General features: G+C 39.0%; 1 protein-coding gene across 2 annotated transcripts in view; it reads left to right on the top strand.

The window, feature by feature from the left end:
- The window catches only part of COL5A2 (collagen type V alpha 2 chain), a 188,475-nt gene that overhangs the window by 26,822 nt on the left and 135,816 nt on the right, over positions 1 to 25,837 (top strand). The window contains exons 1-2 of one of the 2 annotated variants that reach the window (XM_075430218.1): positions 7,970 to 8,043; positions 11,669 to 11,768. The gene's annotated coding sequence lies outside the window, so the exon portion shown is untranslated. Of the gene's footprint in view, positions 1 to 7,969; positions 8,044 to 11,668; positions 11,769 to 25,837 lie in introns of those variants that run through there. The other variant, XM_075430219.1, reaches the window with a different exon arrangement.

Below are 25,837 nucleotides of genomic sequence, written 5' to 3'. Positions count from 1 at the left end.
ACTTAGTAGTAGATTTAAAGATATAGAAATCAATAAGCAGTTAGTATGTAAAGGCATAATTCAAAAAGATAAGGGTTTTTGGCACTGAGCATGCAACTACAACATTTTGTCGTTAGACAAGTGGTTAAGCAACCAGCTGTGTCTGCCTGTTTGTAGTGCAGGTCATTAAATAAGAAAACAGATGATCCGTCCTTGTTTAATAAACTGATAGTCTGATGATGAAAATCCAGAAGGGGGACAGAAAATAAACCAGAGAGGACAGATTGAGTCTTCACTGCAATGTAATGTGATTTTAAACCGTAAACTGCACGGTGAGCTTTTGCAGTAGCCCTGGGGACTTTCTCATTTGCCATTGCTTCTTGCCCGACTGTTCGCTGCTGTACTTGAATTGCTTGAATTCCCCTCCCCCAGTGAATTCCTTCCGTCTTATCTATTATCCAGAGAATGAGAGTTTCACTTGGTTTTCCACATTCTTTGAGTTACAGCTATTTTTCAGAAGTAATGCAGACTCCTAATGCAGGGCTTAAAGACCATCTATAATTCAAGTATGATTCTTGTAATGGCCGCACACTGAATTCCAAAAGCCGTCAGTAAAATAAAGTGCTGCAGACAGTGTGCCTTCTATACTTGCTTACGTTTTCTTATAGCAGAAGCTGCTGCTTGTTAGGGATTAGAAGACTGAAATGTACCAGCATCTCTTGCAAGCAGGAAAATCTAGAACTTCAGTCACATGTCTGCTGAAGTAGCTGCAGTACTTAAAAAAGATCTTGCCTTCTTAGTTAAGATGAAGTGAAAACTAATCTGTAACACTGTGCACTGACCGGACAAAAGGTACTTCATTTTATGTTGCGGTGTTTCACATGCTTCTGTGCACATGCATTCAAAATCTGCAATGCTTTTCTGTATTTTTCCCTGCAAAATGTAGGGCCCTGTATAGTTCTGGGATTTCGGTATTTTTCACTGTTTCAATTAAAAAAAAAAAAAGATTGGGGGGCAAAAAACCCCACAAACACAACTCTTCTTCCCAAAACCTCAAAATTTCACATAATGAATGCTTCTTCATTCATGGGTTTAGTAGTGTTTCCATGTTTTTTAAGGAGATGGGGTTACAAGAGTTACCCAATGTGTTCGCTTTGGTTGGAGGCTTGCTGTGTTTCTCCCAATCAAGATTCACTCATATAGTCACAGAATTTTGAGGCAGTGTTAAATTGGATTTCTTAAGGTAATTGAAACCTCTTTGTTTGAAACCTTCAAATTCTGGAAATATTGAAAGCCCAAGTGCAGTTTAGAAAAAAGAAATAAGAAACATCTGGTAAGTTAGGATACAGTCTGCACTGGCACAAAGATGCAATAATAAAAAGCCCTTTTTTTCCAAGTCTGTTCTTGCAAATAATATTATTACAACAGTCTGCTGGCTGCAGAGTGCCTTGTGGGAACGAGAACATGTTGCAAAGCGTTTTGATGCACAGAACAGCTACGCTTTGGAAACAGCTCTCTGTTGGCTGGTTGCATGAGAGAATAGTGAGGTTGGCTTATAATTGTGGCAGGTTTGTGCATCTTTCGTGGACATATTTGAGCTAGCAGCTGGTAGCAGAACTGAATGCAGTGTAAGAGTTTATTAGTTTAAGACAGTCACTGTATTCTGTTGTAATTGGTTCTTCACGGCATTGGAAGAAGTCACTGGATTACCACTGGGATCATCCTTTCTAGTTGGTCAGCCTGTCTTTGATATTCTTGGGAGTTTTAGGCTGTGGCCTGCAAGGAAATGGACATTACCCATATATGTGAAAATTGTACCCCAAACCCTAACTGTGCAAGACTTACTGGTATGGATTGGCCTGAATGCCCCATTGCCTAGGGGCAATTTGTTGTGGGCAAGCAGCCAGAAGTCCTGGCACTGGGTGATTCCCCAGCCCACGAAATGGGGCATGTAGTGGCTGTAGCAGTTCAAGCAAGGTAAGCTCATGCCAGACACAATTTGAGCACTTACCTTCAGGTTACAAATAACTGTCGTGCTTTCCTAGTGTGCAAGCTCTGCACATCCTGGCAGAGAGAATCCTAATACTGTTCTCACAGAAACAGCGAGCTCCCTATTCTAGCAGCAGCTAAAATTATTCTGAAATATGACAGCCACCACCACCATTTTGGAAAAAGTCCATTGCAGAAAAAATACTGCGAATGTGCTCTCACTTTCTTCTCCTGGATTTAAGTATATCCTTGGCATTTTTAATGTTTCCTTTCTCCTCGCTATAGTCCAGCTCTGGTATGGTTTGGTGCTGAATAGGACGTGCTGATTTGTCTTAGTGTCAAACCATGAACTCTTCGGTGAGCTGTAAAGTGGAATCTTTGCCCCAGTGTAGAATGGCTCTGCTGGCACCAGATGTCAGTGTTGGTCTGTGCTGGCGAGCGTGGGAAGGCACATCTGGGTGTCCCCCTCCAGCAACCTGCTCTGGTGAGCTGACAGCGCCTGCAACTGAACTACAGATGGAAAGTCCTATCGAAAGGCAGTCTTTACGATTTATCTATGCACCAAACTCGGATTAAAAGTGATATCTGGACTTACAGAAAACTGAGAGCACAAAGAGAAAGTGGGACGTTTTCTGTGCCCTCCTGAACATGATTATCTTCAATTTCTTACAGGCTTCCACTTAATTATTCACTGTTTTGATTCCAGTAACAAATTAAGTTTAAATGTCTGCACTAATTTATTTCCTACAATAATCTAGATTTATTTAGAGCAAATAAAAAAGCCATATCACTAAACTGTAATTACAGTTTTTTTTAATCTACTGTCTACAATTATTGTGAAATAAAGCAAGTGTGTTACACAGAGAAGACTTTTCATGTGTTTCCACACGCCTGTAGTCGTCTTTAATTTAAATGCTGTTTCTAAATAGACATTGCACTCAGACTACTGTTAGCATTGTATACTTCTTGCCCCCGGTACAATTGCAAATCTGTTCAATATTACTCAATATAGGGTTTATGGTTTCTGTAGATTAGCTTCCAGCAGGTACTTGATGCTCATAAGGGACACCTGAACAGCTAATTGGTTGTCATCATCTAAACAAAGCAAAGATGAAAAGCTTTTTGTCATGCAAAAGACAGCTTAATAATACTTGATATTTTTTTTAGATGTTGGGAAAACATAGCATTAAAATTTTTCGCTAAAATTGTGATATTTCATTGTTTGAAAGTGTGCAGATGAAGCTGCTCAACCTTTCAGAAGGAATGAAAAAGTTAAAAAAAAAAAAAAAAGCAGCTGACTAGCTATGAAATAATTAGACAACTTTTTTTTATCTGTAGCAAACAGGAGAGAGAGATGTGTCAGTTTACATCATTTGGAGTCTTCCTGACTGGTTATCGTTTGTTTCGTTGAAAATAACAGGTCCTGCTTAGGTGTTTGCATCCAGTGCTCTGAATAATTTTGAGCTTGTACTTAAGCAGGTTGAGAGGGTTTGAGACAAAGCTTTCTCTGCAAAGAGTCTGGCTAGCATGCCAGGTTGGGGCTGTTCGGCACCTCTGCTTCGATCACTTTGCATAAAAATGTTTTGGTTTCTACTTCTCTCTAACCCTTCTTAATATTCTGTCTTCTTTTTAACTTTACCAAACAGCTGATATTTTTCATAGAACTATGCATTATAACCCCAAGGTCTCTTTTCTGAGTGGAAGTAACTGGTTTAGGTCTGTCATTATATATATATATACCATGCCTTTTAAAAGCAGCCTTCTTTGCTGGGTTCATCAATACCGGGGAGGGTTTGGATTTTGGAAGTCCTGACTCTCATTTTGGTTCTAGTAGGGGAGGCTTTCAACCCTGACAACACATTAGGGAGACCCTGCTTCCAGACATGACAGTGTAGAATCTGAAAATATCAATTCTTGTCAGAGGACAGAAAGCTAAATGCTTGGAAAACCCTTTCTTTGACTCTAGTTCTATCAAAAGAGATGTGTTCCTTAACTGAGGTCACACCTGAAGTAATATTGAATGCTGCTCTTGAGATCCAAGCCTGCTTGCTTCTGAAATATATTATAGGTAGGTCTGCATATAATTTTGTTTCCTACTGTTAAGAAATCTTGGTACAAGTATTATGTGTACAGTCTAACTTAAAAGATAGTAACCGTGCTATCCATAACTGGCTTTGTACAGAGGGAATTACTTTTAGTCACTTTAACTTTATGCTCATGGTCCCTTTGCAACACGGAAAATGTTTTTGTACTTACATATTCTGCAGCTCAGTTATAATAGTAGTAACAAAACATAAACCACTTCAGCACTGCTGTAATTGCTGCTGAAACTTTAGTATTTCCTATGTATATCTCCAAGCATATGGCAACTTCACGGTTAAAACTTCGAAATATTATTTAGTGTTTTGCCTTTATCCCAAAAGTGTTATTAAGAGGAAGATGGTATAAAGATGATGAAATCCCAAAACACAGCTTAAACCCATCAGTCTCCCTAAGTGGCAGCTATTCAGTAAGTGAAGTGGCTCTAGTTTGGGGGAGGGTGTGAAGTAGATGTTTAAAATACTATTTAACATCCTGTCAGTGTTTTTCCTCTCTTGTCCTCCACCCCACATTATCTATCTGCCATTAAACTGAAATTATATTAATTTATCCCTGGTGTGAAAGTATTTATATCCGTAAATGAAAGTTGGATTAGGTCCTTGGAGGAGGAAGAAGATGAAGAAAAGCAAAACAGTAACTTTAGCTTAGTTGGACTGAAAAAAAGTCTCTTTGGAAAGAGAGAATACAAACAGTGAAAGAATTGGAACATTGCTTTAATTGAAAAGAATGCTAAACTAATGTTTATATTAGAATGAATTACTGGAAAAAAAACGAAGAGAAAGTATGAAAGTATGAAAACATATCTAGACCACAGAGTCAAAATAGATTAAATTTTAAGAGGACATAGAAGGGAACCTGAAACTTCCTGTTATTCTCCTATGTTAGGTTTGTAATAGAAATAAAAAACTGATCTTGGCAAGAAATGTATTTCATTGTCGTCTCTGACTCTCTTCTCGTATTCCTTTGGAAAACCACGGTAATGAATAGTAAAAGCAAAAGCTCCATACGCCCTACCATACATGCTTTGCTCATTTCTATTTTTGTTGAAGAAATTCTGATCATCTTATATCATCTGTGATATAAGTTAAGGTGTAAAAATTTATGAAAATGTTGTTTTTCTCCTAGTGGAGAGTAGGGTAGAGGGCACTCCACACCCACCTACCAGATCAGAACACAGGGCGAGAGCTCATGGCCAAAGGACATGAAGGAATGGGAACACTGGGACTCCAGAAAGTAGAGAAGCATTAGCAGGTGCTATTTGACACTGACATCCTCTAAAGGGAGGTTGTGACCAGCAATAGACTGAGGTTTTTTTTGTGAGTTTACATGATGATTTATATCAGCTCTTTGGTTTGTATAAGTGGGAATTCCAGCAAACATGAGCTTTCCTACCTTTTTGGGGGGAGGGTAGGGCAGGAAAAAAACCAACCTCCAGAAAAATAAAGAGGGGAGAAACAACTGTATATCATGCTATGGACATAATTACATACATTTTGCAGATGGAAATCATTGACAGTGCAATTTGTCTTGCATCCAAAAGCCTGTTTTTTCTGCAAGCAAAATACAAATTGGTTATAGAGGTTGCTTCTGGACTGTTTCCCTCCAAATTAATCCTAATTGTACTCCATTTCACAGAACTAGTTTAATTAATTTCTAATCAGTGAAGATGTTTTCTCTGACACTCCCATTTTCAGATGAGTTTCTAATTTGGAATATGCAGCCTATGAATAAGAGAGGGTCTAGATATTTACATTGTCAATTTGAAAGCTATATTTCATACACTGTTTCATAAACTATTCCTGTGTCAAGAAAGTAATGACTTTGATAATTATATTAAGTAATTAATATTACAGCATTAAGACGGTAAAAGCAAGTTGTTACAGGCGTACAAAGTGTTTGCTATTCATTTACACATATACAGATTGCATTTTTCCAGTTCATGTTTCTGGTGCTTTCTGCTTACTTTAAAGTAGAAGGCATTTCCACTGCTCTTCATTTTCCTATTTAACTTGCAGTTCAGATGCTTCTACTGAACAGAAATTTTGTCTCAACTAAGTTTTATTAATGAGAGGAAAGTTGCAATAAGCTCTAAAGTTTACATTTAGTATTATTAATAAAATCATATCTCCACTTTAAATATGTCTGATGATCCAATCCCTTACTTATTTGTTAACTAATGTGTTTCTAGCTCTCCCACATCTCTTTGCTACCAGTTATGTACACCTTGACCACTTTGTTTGCAGCAAGCACTCTGCTTTTCCCAAAGTGGGTCATACATGAAAGCTTTCTGTTTAAAAAAAAAAACCCAAACCTAAAAGACCAAATGAAAACCTCTACCCCAAATGCAAAACCCCACCTCACCTGCTGGCCATCTTTTTAACTCTCGTCAACCCGGAGATACCTCCAAACACCCAACAGTATTTAGCCAGGGGATTATCTCTGACTGTATATTGCTTATTATCCTGTCTGCTTGCTACCTTCTAGTTCTGTCTGTGATTTGCAGTCTCACCTGTCACGCACAGTTTCTCTTACTGTTTCCTATTCTCACTATAGTGCTGTTATGACATAATTTTTGACTGGTACTTCTAAGCCCTTCCACAAAATAAAATTAAGTCATCAGTTATTTAGGTATATTCTGACAGCAGTAACATAAAATATGTTAAAGCTGTAATAACTAGGTTAAAAAATGGAAATACTGGTCTATTTTAGAAATATGTAGAAGCCAAAAAGTAGCCACAGCGTATATTACAGTTTATTATCCTTGAAGAATTACGGCCTGTTAGTGTATTTCTAGCTGTGTAGTAAGACTCCATTTACTCAAATTTTCCTGCTTGGTGGTAGTAAGACCAACTGACATTATGGGAATGGTATTTTAATAATGCTTTGAAAGATGAGGTAATACTTTGATCACTGTAAGGAATTGTCTTTCTGTAAGATTTTTGTCTTGATTCACTAAAAAAACTGAAGAGCTTTTATTTGTGTGGGGTTTTTGTGTACTTTATCCAGGGGAAAAAAGTACAGTGCACAATTTCCTTTGTCATCCTCTAATTCAATGGCGTGATCCAAATCATACAGAAGTTTAAGAACTTTCTAGCTGTTTCTATAGATTTTTGCATCAGGTTTAAAAAAAAATATCCTTTTGACTTTCATGCAAGTGAACAACTTGTCTCTCAGATCATAAATCTAATCACCAGCAGAAGCTGGACAGAAGAATTCCCCTTTGTAGGCATTGTGCTATTGTCTAGGATTTTCACACACACTCTTTCTTCTCATGTGCAAGTAATGACTGAGCAGGACTCAGCTTTCCAGAGGTGAGGGCTGACGACTCTCTTGTTTCCTGTTGTTCTTCAGGGAGCAGACAGAATTCATCATCCTTCCCCAAGGTTGCCCAGCACGATGTCCTCCTAAGAAGGCAAGAATGAGAAGGACGTTTAGGATGCTTCTTTCTCACATTGCCTCCATTAATAAGTTTTGTGCTTTATTTTCCTTGTACTGGATTTACTCCACATTTTTCGTCATGGGCAGAATGTTATACTTAAAACTTACATCTGTTAAATTAATCTATTTGTGTGCAGCAGACTGCTACAATGATTAATATTTCCCATCTTTGTGTGGACAGTTGATGCAAAATGCAGGATATTTTCAAAGCTGCACATTTCTAACTAAAATCGTATTAGACATCTTTTCTAGACAAAAATGAAGGACCAAGTCTACATTCCAAGTGAGGTTACTTAAAAAGCAGACAGAAAATAGAACCTAAAAGATCACAGCATTTTCAGAGCATGCAGTGGTGTGTGTAGCTCTAAAAAATTCCAGGGTGGGTTTTTGCTTTTCTGGAAGAAAAGACAGATGTTTGAACTCCAGCATTACCCACAGCACTAGTCATGTTTTCCAGGTTGGCTTCCTAGATGAACTGTGGCTTCCAGTCGATTATATCTCTGGGATTCCTCTTCTACTACATCAACATCTGGCATAGTGAGTTCATGCAGTTTTCTGATTACTTTCCCCATTTAAAATGCATACACCATTAAAAACGTCAAGAGGTGGTGACGTGTTATCGTACAAAGGAAAAATGGTTGTGGGTGCAAAATGCTGCCTCTGCTTTAATGGTTAAACATGAAGTTTTAGCCACAGGACATTAGAGAGCCTAGTATAACTTATCTTTGATTGTATTTTTTTTTCTTGCATCTGAGTCAGAACCTTCAGCAAACAATAATCGGTGATAAGACAGGCATCTGAAGCAAGCAGAGAGTTAGTAGTCTGTGAAGCAATGTAGGCACCAAGAAATGACTCAGTCAAAGCTTGGTGGCCTTTAGCATGGCTACTGTGGCCCAGCCTTCCCTATAGCAACACCTAAAAAATGCTACTGAGATCAGAAGGGTTTCAGAGAAGTAAGTGAAAGCAAATGATGGTTCTTGTTCTTTCTAATTGCAGAGTATAAAGCAGGTAAATAACCCATATGTTGCACAAAACTGAGTTTTCAGCACGAAAATAATGCCCATGATGAATTTGGGGCAGACAAAATCTGCTGATGGAAGGTGACTTCACAGAATTACAGACTTAACCACTTTTGATCTGACTTCTGTATGTCATGAGCTTGTACCACCCAAAAGTGCGGGGTTTTTTTCTTCAGCCTTAGATCACTCATAAATCAAAAAAGATTGATGTCCTGTATTTCTGTTGCCTGTCTTCAATTCCTCATTTAGAACTGTATTTCTTATATATTTAGTTTTGTATGGGACCAGTACTTTTTAATGTTGTGTAAGGTAATTTCTACTAGTGCTAACCAGCTGATGTCAGAGGTTCTTTAATGTGCAGTTCCACGTGCTAGAGGTATAGTTAGTAGAGCTGCCAGAGCTATAGCTCCCTATTATTGAAGTGGCTGGGCTGCACACAAAGTCATCTTGCAAGGGCTCAGAGACCAGGAGTTCTGCATGACTTACTCAGAAACAGTCTGAATTTGGTGACTTCTAGGGATACTGGTAGAGAAAACATGCCTCTGCCAGGAGATTAAAAGCTTCCATTTTAAATTGAGGAAGAGGAAAGTAGTAGCTAGCCAAGGTTTTGTGTTTTAGTTTAATTGCATTTTAGCATATTGTGTAGTTAAGTTAAATCACCTAAAGCCCTAGAGGCAGATTTTTTAATTGGTTTAATTTTAAATTAATGACATATTAAATAAAACCATAAATTCTTGCATTTAACCTACTTCAGGCTGATTCAGCAACCTACAGCAGAAAGGCTAGTTTATGACATCATATTTTATATTCCACATTTTCCATTTCATCAAGTGATCCTACATGTCTGTCTTTTTCACTAGTCTAAAAACAGTGTTTAGAATTCACCATTTCTGGGGAATAAGGGGGGTAGGTGAACTCTTGAGTATAGCAGTAAACGTAGCACTACTTACATTCCTGCTTAGCAAGGAATACCCACTAATCCTGTAACGTGGAGAGGGATGTCCAAAGCTACCTTCAAACACTCTGTCATAAAACAGGAGTCCCAAACACTAAACCTAGATCTTTTCTTTCGTAAGAATGCATATGAATAAATCAATTAATAAACAAGTTCAGTACTCACAAACTCTCATGCCAGTTATGCTATTGTAGTGTCTTGCTTCCCTATCACAGCTTGCGTTCTCAAAGGTCTCTGAGTGTCGCATTAACTTACTACTGTAGCCACTAACATTTGCCAGAATTTCTTAACTGTAGTCATCTCTGTAGCTGCAATCATGGCAAAGTCTCTTGTCTTGTGCTCCCCTGAGAGTGCCTCTCATTGGGATTCTTGGAAAATAAATCAGTGACTGTTTCAGCCCACGTTCTAGCGACTGGACGACCTCTGTATCCCTTTGGATAGCTGTGTAGTGACTCACAAGTCTTGTCCAATCCTGGCTTTCTTAACATTATTCCGTTCACTTTAGTTGCAGAAGAGTGATTTTTCTCAGTTCAGCTGTAAGAACATGAGGGAATTCTATTTAGCATAAATTAAATTAGTTCACTAAATCTGTGCTTCTTACTGGGTTCTTCATGTGGCAGTTAATTTCATTTTCCCCGTTACGAATTTCTGTTTGAGAAGTTAGGGCTCTGAGCAGCTAGCAAACAGAGCGAGGTATCTCCTGGCTATCGCTTGCCTCTGTGCGTGCCAGGCTGTGCAGCATGACCTTTGTCTGGCACGCCATAAATTGCTTCCATGTTCAGCCTGATTTAATTTATCAGTTTGCACAGATTTTACTTTGGAAAAGAAATTTGGCCACACTGATACGTGGAACTATTTGATCATAGAATCTCTGTGTAACACAGTGGGAAGACAGTGCTCTGTGTGCAAAAAAGAACAGTCTGAGTAATGTATGCAGCCAGGACATAAGATTTTTAAAGGTACAGAAAACTTCCAGGAATATAGTAGACATAAGACCAAGAGTTAGTTCTCATGTAGCATTTCCAATGACAACCCTTAATTAAAAACCAGTTACAGAAAATAATTTTTTGTCATGTGTACTATCTCAGTGCAGATAACGAGACTAGCCAAAGCTGTGGTACTGAGGACTGGAAAAAACAGTTTTCTCCCCACAGGGACAGCTGTTACCTGGGGGGCTGTGGGTCCATCCCCGCCAGATTTCCATGACTAGGAAGCCATAGCAGCAGCATTGGGTCCCCACATTTTGGGGAAGTAATGAATTTCAGGAATTTCCCTTTATGAGACAGTTTTGTCCAGTCTGTCCAGTATCGTGTTTCTGTTCAGAACTTCCATAAACTGTATCTCAGCTTAAAATACCTTGTAAGTTACCATAACAAAGAACATGATTTCTTGTAAAAAGTAAAACTGAGTCTTGTGGTATTTGATAATTTATGACATTTTATTTGTAATTTTCTGTTTTTCATAACTTTCATACTTCAGCAGACAAATAAGCAAAGTCATTAGCTGAGAGTTAGAATCATAGGATGGTTAAATCCAGGTTATTAAAGGTATGTATCCGTCTGAAGATTCATGTGAGATGCCTAAGGGCAGATCTTAAAGACATTTAGACAACATCCTGTTTGTTGAATGCTGCTTTTTTTTTTCACTCTGAAAGAGTTTCTAATATGAGAAATGTCAATTTTAGTTTTGTTCTGGTTTTGAAAGCAGTATGAGTGCCGTTGTGCTACGTATGGTTGTTCAGGCTGGTACAGCCACCCTTTCTTTCGTAAAACCTGCCTGGGTCTGCATGGGCAGTCAGGCTACAGCTGAGTATTTGGCCAGAGTCTCATGTCCTGAAAGGTCTGCGTTGTAGTCCCCTTACTGTTTCTGGCCGTAGCCAGGCCTGAGTTGCTGGGCTGGGCTGTCCTGTCCGCATTGCAGACAACATCCTGGCAAATAAAAGCAGATTTAAGATACTACAGCATGTCAACACAATTTCTGTCTGCTGTGCTAAAGGTTTAGCTAGTGCAATGATGCCTTCATTGTGTGGTATGAATGCAGTAGGTCTCGAGATTCAAATTCTGAAAGTTGTCCTCTGCGCGTAGACATGCCTATGCAATAGTCACTACAGAAGGGAAGCCTCAGGTGTTTGAAGACAAAATGTATAAATTTTTAATGTTGAAACTGGAAATTTTATTTTTATCAACAGATTTGATCAACTTGGCAAGAAAGAACTATTTTGGTGAAAGAGGCTGGATCTGAGAGAGCCTTTAGAGAGAGTCTTTATTTTGAAGGAGAGACTGAATGCAGTAAGTAGCAGAAATATTTTGTGATTCTTACTTTATTCTTAAAATATTTAAGACTGCATCAGAGTGTGCAATAGAAATGCTGTTGTAGAGGCCAAGTTACTGATGCTTAATACTGCCAGCTCCAGGAATGGCTAGAACTCAATTTCTGTAAAGGGTTACTTGCCTTACGTTTAAAAAAATAAATTGGCATTGTTTTCCTTTTCCAGTTAAAATTCAATATTTTAACACATTTAACAAATTGTTGCTATATAACTTCACTGAGTGAATCCAAGGACACTGATGCCTTTCTGTGTTTGCAGTACTTACTGCATTCTTCTAGCTTTCATTTCCATGGGGTGGGTGAAAGAGGAGAGTCAGTGATCTGAAGCACTGCTAAACAAAAACAGCTCTCCAAGGTGGTTAAAAATGAATACCTGAACATTATCTCAAAAATAAAAAGCTGCATTTCATTATCACTGCCAGCATTGAATTTCATGTGTTCCACTGTTAAATGAGGCTTTTTATACTAAATCTCACCCTGTTTAAACTGGCTCTTTTTTAAACACTGCGGAACTGCCGTTACTTGAGAGTTTTTTCAAATAGGTTAATTTCTTAGCAAACCTATGCCTGAATGCTGTGTCTTCTTAAGAATAATGACCAATGCTAAGAAAAAAAAGTTTTAAAAAGATACAGCAACCCATTATAGAACAATGCTAATAAAAAGGTGGCTTTACACCTGCATCTAATTAAATTTCTGTGATTGTTTTGTGCAGTAGCCAAGAAATGGGTGCTCACTTGTTAGCAAAAAAGCAATCTCAGTGACAGCTGTGAATTATCAAGGTTGTTAACAGCTTAATTCATGAAGCAGGTGGGATTAGGTGGAGTTGAAAAAGTGGCGTGCCAGGCTCTGTAGGAGCTCTTCTACAAGCAGTCGGGAGAAGCCTTCTTCAGTAGCATGCAGCCATGTCAGCTGGAGGTTTGCTGTAGGTGAGTTGTACCCTTCACTAGAGCTTGAGGAAATAATTCTTGAATATACTGTTTCTGACCCAGACTCTTAAATGTATGAAATCTTAAAGGAAAGGATGAAATGAAGTAGCTGCTAAGTAGACGAATTGATCTCTTTTTGTTTCTGAGAAGTGATTAAACTAGCTTCATTGCTTATGTACTTTGCTTGTCTTAAAAACAAACAACAAAACCACCACCTGCATTACATTAACCAAATTTTTGAGCTGGTTACCTTCATAGAGTTTATTTGTGACAGAATGAGGATCTGCAGTTTGAAACCTTTTCTGCATAGGTTTCCAAGAAAAAAATGTAGGTTGGTAGTTATTAACTAGAGTGGTAACAGAAACGGCTAAACACTTTATCTTGTTGAAATAACCATAAAGAGCTTTTCTGCAAGATTCTACATTTTTTGTGCGATTTCTACTGGAAATGTTAGGACTGGTCTATTTGGTAAAAAATTACAAAATCCTCTAGATTTCTGGAATCTAGAGGAATGTGGGTGGTGTTCCTACCAACAAGTCAAGATATTATAACTGAAAATATCAATTCAGGCCTTGTTTATCCTGAACTAACAGAAGGTTAGAAATGGGCACTTCTTACAGTCTCCTGTTTGTCAAACTTTGAAGCTTGTTTTTGTGAAGTAGCAGTAAAAATTTAGGGGAAATGTCTGTTGTAGTTATGGATGTTTTTGATAAAGTGATTTATCTTGTTAATCAAGGAGGACTAAAACTTTCAGAATTTAAAAGTGAGGAAGGAAAGTTTGGGAACTTGAATTGTGGCATTGGCTTTCTTCTTCCCTGTATGAGTGGTAACATAGTGGTTTTACAACATGGACATGTCCAGAAAAGACTTGATTAGATGGGCTTTTTCTTTACATGTAATCCTCTAAGGGCTTGACAAATCTTTGTGTTCTTTGGTTTTTTTCTGTTAAACTTTTTGGAAATAGAGGCTCTTGCAGGACAACACCTGAAGCTTGTGAATTGGGGGTGTGACACACACAGACACCAGCTAAGAAACCCCACAGGTGAATTCACCATGCCTCTGGGGCTGGTAAATCAGACAGCATTTTTGATAGAACACTAATGAATCAGTGGTAAAAACTGTGTATAATCAGTAACTACTAACAATTCTTTTGAATGTGCCAGCATTGACCAATTTTTGAAATGGTGACCTAAAAAGCCTCTTCTGGTTGAGCTTCTATATGCAGGCCTGTGTGGCATTGCTGAACTGCATTTATTGAACATAATAAATTTACAAGTGGAATATTCTGGATCAAATTGACATACCTGTTTATATACAATTGTGTAAGTTATAAAGATGTAATTGGCCATTTTATGTGAGCACTGTCTAAGAATGGTTGTGTTTTATTAATTCTGAGAGCAGTAAAGCTTGCACAAATTGTTTGCATTAGCCTTTGAAGTCTGTTTTCTTAACATCTTGAATTCTGCTGTGACTGCTTGGCTTTTTGACAAAGATGCTATCTTGAATGATAAAAGAATGGTAGCAACTACACTTGAGCCCAGCTGCTTTAGTGAATCCAGGTTTTGGTATATGATCCTTATGGCTTCCACAGAAACTACAACTTAAAATCAGTAAGAATGAAGTCTCCTTTATAACTCATAGTAATATAATGCTTGCAACTTCTGCCTGCTAGAAAGTTTGTAGGGCTGGACTCTTATGAGTTAGTTCTGTATTTATTCTATATAGAACAGAAAATTCCAAACTGTATGCTCATAAACTTTGGATTCATGTTATTTTATTCCCCATCTCCCCTCACTGGAGTTCTAACAGGCACTTAAAGCATTGCAGTAAGTCACTCTGGGATTGAAGTTTTCCATACTTGCACAGATGTGTGGGTTTTTTCTTAGCTGTGATTCTCATCAGGTAGTTTGGACTCTTTACTAAGTTATGTAGCAGAGGAGAAAAGGGAAGAGGCTTGTGAAAAGGAAGAAATCCGAGTTTAAGACCAGGTAATAAACGGGAAAGGAGAAGACCAACTTTGTCTTTTTAAACAAGTATTTTTTCACTTAACCATTTCCCTCATATTTGTTAGGCTATAAGCATGATTTTTCCATTCTCTAACAGAATATTTTATGGCGAAGTCCTATAAAATATGATAGAAATAAATATTGGTTTGGGGAAATTTTATTCTAAAAAATTGTGGTTATTTCTAAAGCACTGCTGAATCCCACTGGGTTTTATAAGGAAGATTTTCCATATCTGTATAGTGAGCTATTCCCACTGAACTCCAACTGTAGTTGAACACTGAACTCCTATTCTTTGAAAACCTCCCAGAGCACCTCAGAGTATTGAGACAGGGCTACATGTCTCCCTGCGTGCTTGTGCAATGACTGCCGCATTAGGAATGCAGCTTTGTTTGAGGCTTCTGAAAGCACTAGACATGAAAATGTGTAATAAAATGTGGTGAAGGATCTAAAACTATTTAGAGAATTACACTAATGAAAAAATGTGAAAGAACTTGGAAGGAGTGGTATAGACCAAAAAAAACCAACAACAAAAAACCCTCCAAACCACCTGAAATGCCAATATCATTGTTATATAGTTTTAATAAATAAATACCCCTCCCCCTAAAAAACCCCAAACTGAACTTCTATAGTGCCGTAAAACCATGTTATGCTGTTTTGAATGTGAATCTGAAAGCTCACAGTGGCCAAATGTTGTGTTCCCCCATGCTAGACCTTTAATAAACTTAGGAAGTGTATTTTGCTTGCCTCTAAGAGTCTGGGGTACGATTGCTCTGTTTAGATTAAGTTAACCAACAATTTTGCCCATATTTAGGGTTCCAGTTTCACAGTGGCTTGAACCATAAACATCTTATTTCTGTGAACATCCCTGGAAAAGTGAAATTTAATAGATATTTTAAAATGTATTTTTTGGGGGTGGAAAAGTTTAATAAATACTCCACCCCTGTAGGATGAGAAGGTGGCATACTTCAAAATTAGAAGTGTGGAGACCACAGAGGGAAGTGCAGTGGTAAACACGGTGCCAAATCCCAAAGAAGCAGTGCTTCCCCCACTCCTCCTCTTGCCAGGGCTATGGGAACCGTTGTAGCCTTGTAATGCTTATTTGCTTACTGGTGTGAAATTTGCTGACGACTAACTTTACAGCCATTAGAAGAAAAAGTTTAAAAAGGCACTTGTAAATTACTTTAGTTCCCTGCTTATATACTGGGTATTAGCAATTTAACTCTCCGAGTGAAACTGTAAATTATGTGCCTTTGATGTAACACATTGAAAACCCATATGGGCAGCGGTCTCCATTTTTTCTGATGCCTGGCACTTTGCCCTAGCTCATGTTTCCGTATATGCTCCAGGGATGAGTAAAAGGTCACCTTTCCCCCAGTCTACAAAAAGCTGCGTGGAGCATCGCTTTAGTATGCTAGACAAAGACCTATCTGTGTGTTACGTAGTGGAAACTATATGGAAGGAAATTAATATTGTGGGTATGACTCGCTCTCTGCCGGGTCTCGGCAGTAGTTCCAGGTTATGGCTGTGCAGAAGCACCACGTGTTACTGCTTTGCGGTAGCACCAGCTGGAGTGCGGAGGGACGGATGGAGGGGAAGCTTTAAGGCTCCCAAGCAGAACTGCAGTATTGCTTTATAAAAACAATAGGAAAATTCAGTTATCTCGGACCAAGTAAAGCAGTAATGAAAGAACTGTAACAAGAACAAAAACATTTGCAGTGTCTGCCTGCCTGGTCTTCTCTTGCTACTCTTCGCTTGCCCTTCTGAGCACCTGGTAGCAGCCAGTGCTTTTTGGTTTTGTTCAGTTTGTGCCATGCTGCACTGCTACTCGCATTCTGATTAGCTCTCTGAGAAAAAATTCAAAAATAAGACATGCGGTTCCCACAGACAGTAAGAGTGGAGTTTAAAAGTAAGAACTGGAGAGGACTTTCAGAATTCCCTTCCTGACCTCCTTAGTGCTTTATCTGAACTTGTATCTGAATTTTCCTTCAGCAGTTTGGGCAAGGGTTGATTTATGAGACACGCACTTCTCATCTGAATTTGAAGTAGTGAATGTGTAGGATAAGATTTGCTTTTGTGATAGAATTATAAAAATAGCACTGTCTGGAAGCAATTTGAAGAGGCTTTCTGATTTGGAAAGTATTTTCTACTCCATGAGGCTTAACCCTTTGGTAACTGTAGTCGTGTAGCAGTTGACATGTTACACCCAGTGAAGCGATCTAACAGTGTACTGCAAAGTAAGACCTAAGGTTAAGAAATTATAAAGTCACATCTATAACTTACCCTCACATGCTCAGAACACCAGTAACAGTAAGTAGCATACTGTAGATTAAAAGTCCTAAAAGCATTTTTTTCTAAATATTATATAAATTATATTATAGTCTATTTTAATATATGGATAGAATGGAAATATGTGTGTGCTTCATGCTCTAGGTACATTTTTTTTGTGAATATTAACTGGATTTGCAGTCTAGAAGATATTTGTATTCAAACTGTTAGCAAACACTGTTCCAAGAGAAAACTTCCTTTACAGAAAGCTGTTCTGTAGGTTGAAAAAGCCTTGCTGTATATATGTAACCGCATGCACAGAAGCAACATTACAAATGAATTGTTTTGGAAGAAGCAACATGACCTGGAAAAGATTGCCACAGTTTGTGAAAAAGTATTTTCTATTTTGTGGATGAAAAATATTTTATTTTTTTTTTCATTTGGGAAAGGAGTCATATATTTCATCATCTCAGGGGATTTTACAGCATTTTTAGAGCATAGGAAGGCCATGTAACAGACATGTAAAACAGGATTTGCAAGCAGTTTGTGGCCAGCTCTACCTGCAAACTTCTATCTGTGCCCAGGGATGCCACTACTTGTAACGTGACTGGGAAAGGACTAGATGCTTTCTTTAAGGTTTGGTTTCTAAATTGCATTTTTAATATAAGCAAAAGATGCATCTTGCTTGGGGTAGCTGATAAGATGATTATTCTTAGCCATGTGTTGTCTGACCTGTTACTGAATTGAATTTAAATCCACTGCAATTTCCATTCTAGCTTTTAAAGAAAAGTAAACCGTTAGTTTGTGTTGCCTTAAAATGCTGTTGTGTGACCTGTGCCAGCTGAGGGGGGTGACTGGTGACGATTTCGGCTGCTCCTGCAGTGGGGACTGTGAAGTGGTCGCGGCCACTGCCTCAGCAGTTATCTCAAGCCAAGGCAGTTGTCCTTGCTGTCAGTGAGCTACAGCCTAGTTCTGCTTTCAAGTATATTTTGGATTTCAGTGCACAGCTTTTGCTATTCCTTCTTCCTTATCCCTGTATTCAAATCATGAATTGCAGTGCCACTTCACCGAGAAAAAGAATTACAGGTGTCCCAATGAATTCCAGGTGACTGAGGCAGGCAGGGTGTTCCTGCGGGGCTGGTGTGGGGAAGGGGAGCTGCAGGCAGCGCAAGCGCTCCAGGCGCAGCACCGAGTGGGGATGGCCGCAGGGAAGCTTATTGCACTTCTGAATAATCTCCTGTGAGGAGGAAATCTTTCTCCATTGAGATGTCGGTTGCCTGTGTGATTGGATAGATTGTCTTCAGCTGAAAAGCAGAAGGCAGAAAACCACTGTGTATTAGAATAGAGCAAATCGGAGGGTTTTAGGTTACATGAGCAGGAAAACATAGTTCTGGAGGAACCGTTCTCTCATTTCACGACCTCTGTTTGGTGTCTAGGGGAGAAAGTGGGCGCTTTCTCTGAGCTGACACCCATTCGTGACATGCATTTTATTGCAGTCTGAGGAGCTCATGAAATAACCATGTGCTCTGTAGAAGTTTTCCATGTGAACTGAAAGAATAACTCAGCTTTACGATTCCAGCTATTACTTTCATCCAGTTTCAAAGCTGAGTTCCATAAAGGTCTGTGTTTAGTCTCCAATGAATGAGACAGAAGTTCACTGCTCCTACTGCAAACTCTCTCATCTTTTCCGAATAATTTGTGTGAAGCAAAATGTGCCTGAGCAGTGGAGATGGCAGCAGTGTATGCTACGCTTTGGCTATACCTGGAATTTTCAGGGAAGTGTGCTGTGCACAGAAATCAGACTGAACTTCGCTTGAGTAACATGCCCACCAAAAGAGAGGATAACAGAAGGAATCCCTGTCCCCTGTGTCTGTGCTGTCCCTGAGACACACATGTATGAAACCCTACAGGAACAAAGCCTAAGGCGTTAACTTCAAAGTGCTTTCCTTTTATGAAATATTTCCTGTTATATGTACTAACTACTCCTGTTCTCTATTTATATACCACTAAAACACCTTGGTGGATGATATTTATTAGGAAAAAATTTTTAACAGTATTGGACCATCCCTTTTTGATTTTGGTTTATTTTAAATTAGGCATTTTAAAATTAAATTGCTTTAGAATTTTAAAGAAACATTAATTCTGTGGGATTTTCTTTATCTGAAGGTAATAATGAGACTTGCAATGTGGCTGTGAAAAGATTTTTAGTTAGTCTAAAGACTGAAATTGCAACTGCACTGTGCCTTTATAGTTCTTACTACTCGTGCAAAATTGGTATGTAAATCTGTCATCTTGGGTACGAGTTTTACACATACCTTCTTCAGGTACAAATAAGTCTGCAAAGAACAGAGCAGAGGAAAATAATTTTCTAGTTGTTTACTTGTTTAATAGCTTTAGCGTGTGATACGCGAGCTCTTCAGTGTGCCCTGGCTGCCAAGAAAGCCAATGGAATCCTGGGGTGCATCAAGAAGAGTGTGGCCAGCAGGACGAGGGAGGTTCTCCTTCCCCTCTACACTGCTCTAGTGAGGCCTCATCTAGAGTACTGTGTCCAGTTCTGGGCTCCCCAGTTCAAGAAAGATGAAGAGCTACTGGAGAGAGTCCAGCGGAGGGCTACAAGGATGATGAGGGGACTGGAGCATCTCTCCTACGAGGAGAGGCTGAGGGAGCTGGGCTTGTTCAGCCTGAAGAAGAGAAGGCTGCGAGGGGACCTTATAAATGCTTATAAATATCTGAAGGGTGGGTGTCAGGAGGATGGGGCCGAGCTCTTTTCAGTGGTGCCCAGTGACAGGACAAGGGGCAATGGGCACAAACTGAGGCACAGGAAGTTCCGTCTGAACATGAGGAAGAACTTCGTCCCTCTGAGGGTGACGGAGCCCTGGAACAGGCTGCCCAGGAGGTTGTGGAGTCTCCTTCTCTGGAGGTATTCTAGACCCGCCTGGACAAGATCCTGTGCAGCCTGCTGTAGGTGACCCTGCTTCGGCAGGAGGGTTGGACTAGATGACCCACAGAGGTCCCTTCCAACCCCTACTATTCTGTGATTCAGCTGTTTTTCAGAAGAGAGGAGTTGGTCATGGCAGTGCCCTGGCCAGATTCCAGCAGGGAACTCCAGAACTCCCTCCCACGGTTACGGATGGGTCACTCTCTTGCCTGAATAAAGCATCCACCCACTACAGACTCTCTCGTATGCATGAGTAGATGCAGCATGCACAGGTTCAGTGACTCCATGTCTGTATCGAAGTAATCTCTTTACTGTGACAACACAGCAGCTTCTCGTTGTTGTGTGTTACATATGACATGGATGTTTGACCCCACCAAATTTTCTGAAATGCTGAATTCTTTTTTTTTTTCTGCTCCTTGTCTTTGAGCGGGTTTTTTTTATTTAGAACTTGTGGGGGAACACCTGAGGGACAATGCATCAACACATATTTTGGCTTTGGAGAAAATTCTTACTTTCAATCAAGTTCAATACTGAGGATGAAATTGGCAGAAATTTATTTTGTAACAGTGTCTAGAAGTATCAAGTGTGATATGAAGTATTGCAAAATATGAGCTGGCAATCTCTGTGAGAGAAAGCAGAGAGAAGGCCTGGCATCTCTAAGCCTGAGGATACTGGAAGGAGGGAAACTTCTCTCTCCGTCCAAGAGCAGGATTCAGATTTTGCAGTAGACTTTGACTTGAAGACATGCTTTAAAGAAGCAGTCTTTGTAACTTTGTCTACAGGAGATCTTTATATTTTTTCTCATGCAGAAACCAAGACGTGTCTTTAGCAGGATGTGTCTGAGCATCTGTTCCAGCCTGGATCTTGTCTTTGCTTTGCTGCTTCTAAACTGGCCTCTTTGAACAAGAGAAAATAAGAAAGAAGCTATATAACAGCCTCCTAGGAAATGGTTATAATTTTGAGAAAGAACACCCCCAGACTATATTTTTCATGGTGAAAAGAGAAACGGGCTGTACTTTAACACAGGTGCTGATTTGAAACATGTTTGTAGATGGTTGTGTGAGGCAGTGTTAGTCTGATGTGATGAATGTCCTGGACCAACAGTTGTGTTATGTGTTCATTTTTGCTGTCTGCTACATAAACCGGGTTAAATTCTATGGTTTATCCTGACCATTAGTGTTATGTATATGGTACATGCAGGCATTTTCTGATACCTAAATAAGTAACAAACATCTTTATTTGATGTTGAAAGTATATTTAAGCTTACTGTTTAAATGTATGTTTCTGCTGTAGCAGGTATCTTAATTATTATAGAACCATCACCATGCTCCTGCTTCTACAGTATTTACTCAGAATTGAATGTTAGTGAGGAAAAACAAAGTTTTTAATCTCTAATTTCTAATAGATTTTGTTTTCCCATTTTCCCAAGGTTTAAGAAAGCAATTGTGTTTTAGAAATCGAGTTTGCAAACAGGTTTCTTTGGCAAATACACTTCTGGTGCAGCTGTATGTTGGTATTCTCATTCTGTTGTGAAATTGATTAAGAAATAGATGATGGTGATTTAATATTTCATTGATAATAAAATAGATATTCAATATATGTTTTTGTACCCTAAACCTAGATTTCTCTTTGAAATTGTTACTAGACTTCTGCAGAATGCAATAATTTATAAACTCATGCCAGTTGTCAGGGAAATGGAGACTTGTTTGAAATCTGGGTATCTCAGATGCAAGTAGGACTTTTGACTTTCACAGTGGTAGGATTTCACCCTTGGATTATGCTGAGAGTTTCCACTCAAGAGAGGCCTGAAAGCTTCAGTAATTTCTTTTTTCTCTTGGGAAATAAGAAGTCGTTTCAGGCTTATGTCAGAATCCATCTGAGTGGGTATGGAAGCAGGCAAGTTCCAAAATCACTTTAAATTAAAAATCAGGCCAATGATAGTCTGTGTTCCCTGTAAGCTGCCTGCACTTCTCAGTATCCAAATATAGCTTTAAAATATGTGGCCGCGAGGAAGGATTAGTACCATCTTATGATAAATATGATTAAATAGAATAATCTATTTGAAGTTCCCCTGGAATTTGCCACTCCTATATTTGTACACCTTTAGCTACTCCTGGAGGAAAGTGGGCAAGAGGAGTTTTCCTGAGATTTGTATTTGCAAGCTGCTTTTCCAGGAACCAATGACTCTTTATCTGGAAAATGAAAAAGAGGATCTATGCCATTTTCTGTATTTTATCATACTGCTGGCAAACAAATTATTGCAGCATTTAATCACAGACCTGGAGAAACTGTCAGCCTTGTAATGCAGTAGAAGATCAACCAATTGGGTGAATGGTTTGTATTTTGAATGCTCAGTAAAATAAGTGGGAAGAATACATAGACTGAATTTACACTCTGAAACTTAATTTTGTGGTGAAGGGAGGGAAAGGACATGCAAGGGCTATGTTCTAAGCAACAATCACAGGGTAAAAGTATGAAGAAAAAACTAATGCTAAGATGTATCAGTTTAGTCTTCAGGCTTTGTGAGATATAGCAGGCTGTGGATTAGGGTCTTAGCAGAAAATTAATATAATTTAAACTTGAAGTGAAGGTATGAGGGGAGGACATACAATGAATGTCTAGGGAGTTGTATACCATGGTATTTTAGCAGATGATGGCACTAAGCGGCTCGATGAGTCCTCTCCTTCCCTCATTTGGGTGACTGTTCTGTTCCTCATATCCCCTGGGCCTTCGTTTGAACAATTACTCTTCTTGTGCAAACGGCAGGGTGAGCAGTGAGCAATTCTGTAACTGATTAGTAGCACAGCGATGGGCTCTGGTACAGAGGTGGAATTCTGACTGCTAAAGCTGTCGTAGCCATAGGCCCATTTAAGGGATCAGGAGGTTGTAACTGTCTCCTCGTTAGCGCATACTGCCCTGATACTTCGTTCACTGTATACGTATTTATGTATGTGTAGAGTGTGTATATCCACGCAGGGTGAATGGATTTTGTGAATGGAGAGTTCTAATTTCGCAGTGTATTAGCGAAATGACTGAGGATTAAAGGGATTCTGTCAAGATGGTTAAGCCTCAGATTTTTTTTTTTTTTTTTGTTTAATCAGATGTAGTGCTTGTGAGATGTCACGTTGATAATGCTAAAATTAAAATTTATCTTTTCTGAGAGCAGGCTCTGGACAGGTGTAGATCAAGCTGCTAATTTACTTGTCCTAATTCAGAGAGACAACTTTAAAGCATGTTTCAGCCTCCAGGGCATCTTTTGATGGATAGTTATGACAGTTTATGTACGAATAACACTTGTTCACTAGAAAACAATTTTGAAACCATAGATTGCCTGCGTAGTCATCCTACAATTTAACTTTCAGTCATTGTTGGAGTGGATTACATTTGAATTGGAAGCCTACCAGTCAAAAAATTCACGTTTCGTTATCAAACCTCTGACTCCTTTTGTCTCCCCAAAATTGCTTTGAGTACATAAGTAAACTCACTTTTATTTTAACAAAATTAAGGAAAAATAATATCTGTAATTTAGAAAGTCTAAATAATCTTGCTCAGGGTTATGAGAACTGGGAGGTCAAGCTGGTGTGTACAACGTGAGTGAATTATGCAGTCACCATGGTAGCTATAGGCCTCATGTTTACTGTAAAAAGATTTAATAAAATTGCTGTTCTTAGTTATTTCTGCTGCTCTTAACACTATAATAAGCGATTGTACATCTTACCATCCTCTTGACTGGCTACAGTGTTTATGTTTTGCAGTGGAAAACTTGATGGCTGCTGCTGAATCGTCTGGCCAGCAGCAGCTAGTAACTGGTAGTCAGACGCATGTGAAAGGCAGTCATTATCTGAAGCAATGTTAAAATTACAGTATTTCTAAACAAACAAAAAAAAAGAAGCAAAAAGTTTGCATATTGAAAAAGGTACTCAGTTTTTTTTGGTATCCTGTAATTTAATTTAGATGGTGCTAATGTCTGTTCTACATCTCTGTAGTTACACTGCAGCTACTCGCCATGCAGCCGAGCGTACTAGATTGGTGCTGTGCAAACCACAGGACAAGAATGGTCCTGTTGTTCTTACAGTGACCGGTGCATGGTGTGAAATTCGAGGTCTGTGGATTTCCAGAAAACAATCTTTGTAGTACTGTTAATACTGGAAGTCCGGAGAATGTTTAGTATTTGTGAGAATAAGTCTGATGTGTAGAGTGTTCTGTTGATTAAGCCCTTGCCTTGCTTATTGCTGGGACAAATAAGATGGTGGCAGGGAAAGCCTCTGTGGGTTCCTTGGGCTGTTCTGTGTCCAACCTGGTGTCCCTCACAGTACTGTCCTACGTCTGTAGCCAGTCCTGGCTATGGGACAGAAAACAGAGGGTCTGCCCTCCCAGACCCCCAAATCCATCCTTCTGTGCCACGGTTGATGAATCACTTGTAGCAGAACTGCATCAGAAGCAAGCATGGTGGTCTCCACACTTCAGGCTTTGAACATAGTTCTCTGAAAATTATCACAGAATGTTGGGTCCTTTTGCTTTTTGAAGCAGACAGTGTTGTTCCTTCGTACATAAGCGCTTTCTTCTGAGGAAGTATAGACATGTCATGTCGTATTTGCCATATAATTTGCTATCATGTGCTATATTACTACCTAATTAACTTTGAATTGCAGTTTTGGACATGATCATGATGTGCAAAGTTTAGAATGATCTATATTTAGGAAGTGCAGTGGTTGGAGAATAGCATTGCTCAAACTTTTTTGGCATATTTCTTTCTGTCAAAAGGCAGGGCTTGCAGCAGGATTGGGCTTTGAAACAGGTTTGTGCAGAACTCGGTGTTTGCTGAATGGAAGCTTTATTCTTAGCACCATAAAATGGGAAGAGGTCCATGAATGCTGAAGAGGCACAGCATATATTGTTTTTAAGCAAAAGTGAGCATTTGCAGTGGACCAAATTTAAATATTTTACTGCCAGGAAGGTACAATTAATACCTTAATTTAAGATCCATTCTTAGTCTGCTCTTTAAATGCTTTTTTAGACTCAAACTAGAAATAAGTGCTTCGAAGCACTGTTAAATAACTTTTGCATTCTGTTGAGTCACATCCTGCCCCTTCTTAAGGGAAATGAGCATGAGACACATCAGATTCTATGCCAACAATTGTATGTTTAATGTGAAACATTTGGCCCTAACAGACCTCATTTTCTTGCTTGTGCTGATTTTGCAGATTGGTAACTCCACTTATTTCAGTGCCACTAGTGGTATTTCATCTTGGAGAGCAAAGCTGTGTTCATGGGGGTAAAATATAATCTTCCAAATGCAGTAACAACGTGTTTGGGGAAGAAATAAGAGTTTTTCATTGCCTGCTCTGGACAAAGATATCTGTAATTTCTGCACTAAGCCTTTTATGGTAGCTGGGCAAGATAGCATGAATTCATTAATGCCTGAATATAGGAGATGGTTATCAAGACAGAGCTAGAAACAAATAATTCTAGTGTCATTTTATTTTATTGGCATTGGTAATTAGTCCCAACAGTTACCGTGAGATTCTGTAGGAGCTTTAGAGGCAGAAATAAAACTACATAGGTAATTTTGGAGTCTGTGCGTATTATTATGCAAAGAGCTGCTTTTAAATGTAACGGAGATCACAATTTTCCTGTCATTAATCACACCATTAAAAATGGGAAATGTTAATGCTGCAGTAATCTGTAAAGTGAGTTGTTTATGGTAAATCCATCCTGATAAAAAGATGGGAGTAAGTGCTGTTTTTGGGAATTTGATGAGGTGCCTTTTCTTGAAGGTGGAGAGATGCTCCCTTATTTTAGAGAAGTTGCCGATTGCTCAGAAAAGTCTGCTCCAGGAGGAGTGAGAAGAAACATGGAGCAGAGAGCGCCCAGCATATGGCAACTAGCAAGGC

This window comes from Opisthocomus hoazin, chromosome 9 (assembly GCF_030867145.1).
Source record: "Opisthocomus hoazin isolate bOpiHoa1 chromosome 9, bOpiHoa1.hap1, whole genome shotgun sequence".
NCBI lineage: Eukaryota > Metazoa > Chordata > Aves > Opisthocomiformes > Opisthocomidae > Opisthocomus > Opisthocomus hoazin.
The sequence above is the reverse complement of the archived record's forward strand: the minus strand, read 5'-3'. Positions and strand labels throughout refer to the sequence as shown.